This window comes from Sceloporus undulatus, chromosome 9 (genome assembly GCF_019175285.1).
Source record: "Sceloporus undulatus isolate JIND9_A2432 ecotype Alabama chromosome 9, SceUnd_v1.1, whole genome shotgun sequence".
Classification (NCBI taxonomy): domain Eukaryota; kingdom Metazoa; phylum Chordata; class Lepidosauria; order Squamata; family Phrynosomatidae; genus Sceloporus; species Sceloporus undulatus.
In genome coordinates, this window is record NC_056530.1 from 18552469 (window position 1) to 18556656 (window position 4188).

A 4188-nucleotide genomic window follows, 5' to 3' on the forward strand; every position below is an offset into this window, starting at 1 on the left:
CGACAATGTTTCTAAGGGTGATTTAGAATGAGGAAGCAGCGTAAATGCAATTTCTTGACCCTTTCCTACCCCATCACATGATGTGCATGTTATGAAAGGATTTGGAGAGCCAGAATATGACAACTAATTCAGGTGGTGAGCAGAAAATTTAACTTCTGGTTTGGAAACGGAAATATTTCCTACCTGAAGTGTCAGGAAGAGAATTTGTCTTCTTGGTTTGGGTTAGGATAGGGGAGTTCATCAGACAAGGGAAATTGGAAGTATAATCCAATGGCAATCGGAACGCAATCATGGGGTTTAACGTTATTGTGTGATAGACTACCACATGCAATTTCGGGCAATGGGAAGTCAGTCCGAATGCAATCATGGGGTTTCATGTTATTGTGCAAGAGGTGATCACATGCAATTTCCAGCAATGGCAAGCTATTTTCGGGCAATGGGGAGTCAGTTTGAATGCAATTCGAATTCACGTAAATTCGCTGAACTATAGAATTCAGGTGAATGCATTCTGGCTCCACTTTCTTTTCATTCGAAATTAAGAGAAATTCCTCCCATGTGGTAAACTCCAAGGATTCTGACTAGAAACAGAAAATAAGGTCTCATCCACATAGCAGGAAAAAAGCAGTTTGACACTACTTTAACTGCCTTGACTCAATGCTATGACATTCGGGGATTTGTAGGTCTCAGAGATATTTAGCCTTCCCTATCAAGAGCTCTGGTGTCCCCACCAAACTGCAAAACTCAGGATCCCAGCGCATTGAACCATGGAAGTTAAAGTGATGTCAAATTGCTTTATCTCTGCAGTGTGGCAGCAGCCTATGTGTTATTTATGGTGCTTGTGGGAGTTTTCCTCTATTGAAATATTTTGGAAGAGGATGAGGTGAACTGGTTTTGTTGGTGGCCTTGTTGCACAAAAACGGGAGGTGGATTTATTAGGTCAAAGCTTGTTCCTTCTCTGCAGTCTGACTTTCTTTTTTTGCCCTGTTGCAATTATATCACTGATAGCTCAGCTTCATGCTCATTCATTTGTGTCTCCGTGAGAAACCCTCAACGGTTGAGAGGGGTGTGGCGGGATTATTTGCTACTTCATTTTGGTTTTGCAGAATGAGACGGAGCAAATTTTGTCTGCTGTTTTTCACAATGCTGATGGGGATAACGCAGCATTGTGAAAACAAGCAGATGAAAAAAAGAAGAGAAAGAAGAAAAAGAAAAAGAACTCCCTGCAGCGCATTGTATAAAAGCAAAAGCAAAGCATCAAATAAGCTCACAGATGATGTTTCATGTTGTTGCTCTCTGAAAACAAATGTAAGTTCCCCCAAAGGCCTGAGCAAAGGGGACTATATTAGTAAGGAAATTAAAACTGTTATATATTAACACAGTTTTAATTTTCTGAGTAACAACAGTCCCCTCTGCGCAGGCATTAGCAAGCGTTCTTATTTGTTTCTGAACAGCAATATGAAGCACCTTTAATGAATTTCTTCTGTTGTCGTGTAATTAAGGTGGGATGACAGAGACAAAACCTGGCCAGGGACTGAACATGGCACAGAAATATCATATAAGGAGAGGCATTAAAACAACATTTCTGGAAATCAGAACTCTCCTCCTTTTCTCCGGATGCCTAGAATGGTGATGGGATTGTCCCCAGTGGCTGTTTCTTTACTGCTGGTGGTGATGACCAAACAACACCAGTCTCAAAGTGGGGATCACTTTTGCCTCTCCTGTCCCTATCGACCTCCTTCAAGGTTATTCTTTTCAGTGGGTCTCCAGACGAAGATACCAGATCAGTAAACTTGGCAACCAAAGGACAGTATCTTGTACCCTGGTGCAGCGGTTAAATGCTGGTACTGCAGCCACAATGTTGTGAGTTCAATCCCTGCAGGACTCCAGGTTGACTCAGCCTTTCGTAGATTGGTAAAATGAGTATCCAGCCTGTTGGGGGCAATTGGTTAATGCAATGTAAACCACTTAGTGCTTAGTTCACTACAAAGCAGTATAGAAATGTAAAGTACTTTTACTGCTGGTGGCAGGGTGCAATGGGCAGGAAGGGTTCAAGGGCAACCTAAGGAATGGATAGAGGAGAGAAGACGCCAGCCACAGATGCTGGCGAAACGTCAGGAATAAACTCTTCTAGAGCATGGCCGCATAGCCCCAAAAAACCACAAAAAACTTTGGGCATGAAAGCCTTCGACTTCACATCATTGGGTCAGTTTCCATAGCCAAGGAGGGATTCAAACCCTGTTCTCCATAGTCTTAGTCCAATGCTCACACCTCTTTAGTGTGGAGGTTACTAAGATGAAAATGTTGGGGTTCACTTTGGGTGAACTGGAGGGAAGTCACACACGTTACATCTGGACCATGGGTTCCTTTGCTGTCTGGTTCTGTGTCCTTGTCTCCTTGTTCCAGCCTGAACTCTCTTTTTCATGGAGCTTTTCCCTGCTCCTTCTCCCCAGATGCTGACAGATTGCAGAAGGGATTCAGGAAAGACCAGCACAATAATATGGGGCCGTTCACTTGGAGAAGTGAACAATACATTCCTCTCCCCTTTTTCATCTCCGGAGAGATTCACCTACCGTTCTCTTCCCCCCACCCCCTTAGATGAGCTTTTGGTATTTAGACCTGCTAATCTGTCCTGATAGCTGACTCCCTCCTGGCTCTTCAATCATTTTTGTTGCTTTTAAATGGGAGCCGTGATGAAAGCTAAATGAATAGCAGCTCCATGATGGGCAATTGCTCTGATTGGAGACAGCCCAGGGGAGGAAGGGGGGAGAGAACTGGTCAGGTTTGGAGATGAGTTGTGAGGGGGCTGCAAGGAGACTGATAGGAACACTGGCTTTCCTGAGAAGAAGGGATGGCTTAGAGGGACAGACCGGCTGAGGAGGGCAAGCAATGCTTGGGAGTGGGGGAGATGGCAGCAATCACACAAGCTGCTCCACAATTTGAGAAGTCGAAGGCTTTTACAGATGGTATCCATAGGTTTTGTGGGGTTTTCAGGCTGTGTGGCCATGTTCTAGAAGAGTTTATTCCTGACGTTTCACCCACATCTGTGGCTGGCATCTTCAGAGAATGCCGGCATGGAAGTGAGTGGGGTATATATACTGTGTGACCGTTGGTGGAGAGAAAGTGATTTACATGTTAATCTCTGTGTTGGTCTGTTGTTGACTGGCAAGGAGGATTTGTATCTATTTAATTAGCGATCCATTGTCTGCTGGGAAAACCCCTGACCCGGGGTGGTTTTCATATGCACTTGCTGGGTCTTGATTTTGGTGTTTTTTAGGCAAAACTTTGTTTACTTTAAGGGTTTCTCCTTTCCTGTTGAAGTTGTCTAGGTGTTTCTGCACAATGCACAACTGAAATGTGAAAGTGAAACTATAATGCACAACCGCAATGTGTAGTATTGCTGCATGTGCAGCTCTGCTTCTGTTTGCAGAACACATCTACTGTGCCATGGCAAATAATTTGCCCTGCACTTGTAGTGCAAATTAGGTGTTGATGTACGTCACTAATAGAATGCCAGCCATTGACTCCCATATGGCACAGCCTGGAAAAGTTCTTCTTTTGGACTACAAATTGGGCATAGAGCTCAGAAAAGTGATCTCTTGGAGTATAGAATCCCCATCTGGCTCATCCTGATGGCTGGGGATTGTTAAGAACAATAGTCCAACCTGGAAGTTTTCCAAGTTCTGTGATACAAGGGCCTGCTTTTTTCCAAAGAAGTAGCCATGTTAGTCTCTTGCAGCATAAGAAAGGAGAAAGGAGAAGAGGTAGCTGTGCCTTGAAGACTAACTACTTTTTTATTTTTGCATGAGCTCTCATCATGGCTATAAACCCACTTCTTTGGATATTTATAGTGATAATAAATACTCAGGTATAAAGCCAGGGGCCTTTATGTGCTTCCTTCCTCAGTTTATATCTTGGGAAGGGTAGGTGATTTTCATCAGGAAAGCAGCATATGTATTGTATTGTTGTTGTGTGTGTGTGCATGTATGTGCATGCACCTTCAAATCACCTGTTGACTTATGGTAGCCCCATGAATTTTATAGGGTTATCTTAGGCAAGGAATCCTCAGAGGTGGTTTTGCCAGTTCCTTCCTCTGAAATAGAAGCCTGTTACAGACTGCCAAAAAAAAAGCTGCTTCGGGTCTCTTTGGAGGTATGTTGTTTAAATGATGCATGGGTCCTAAGAGTCTGG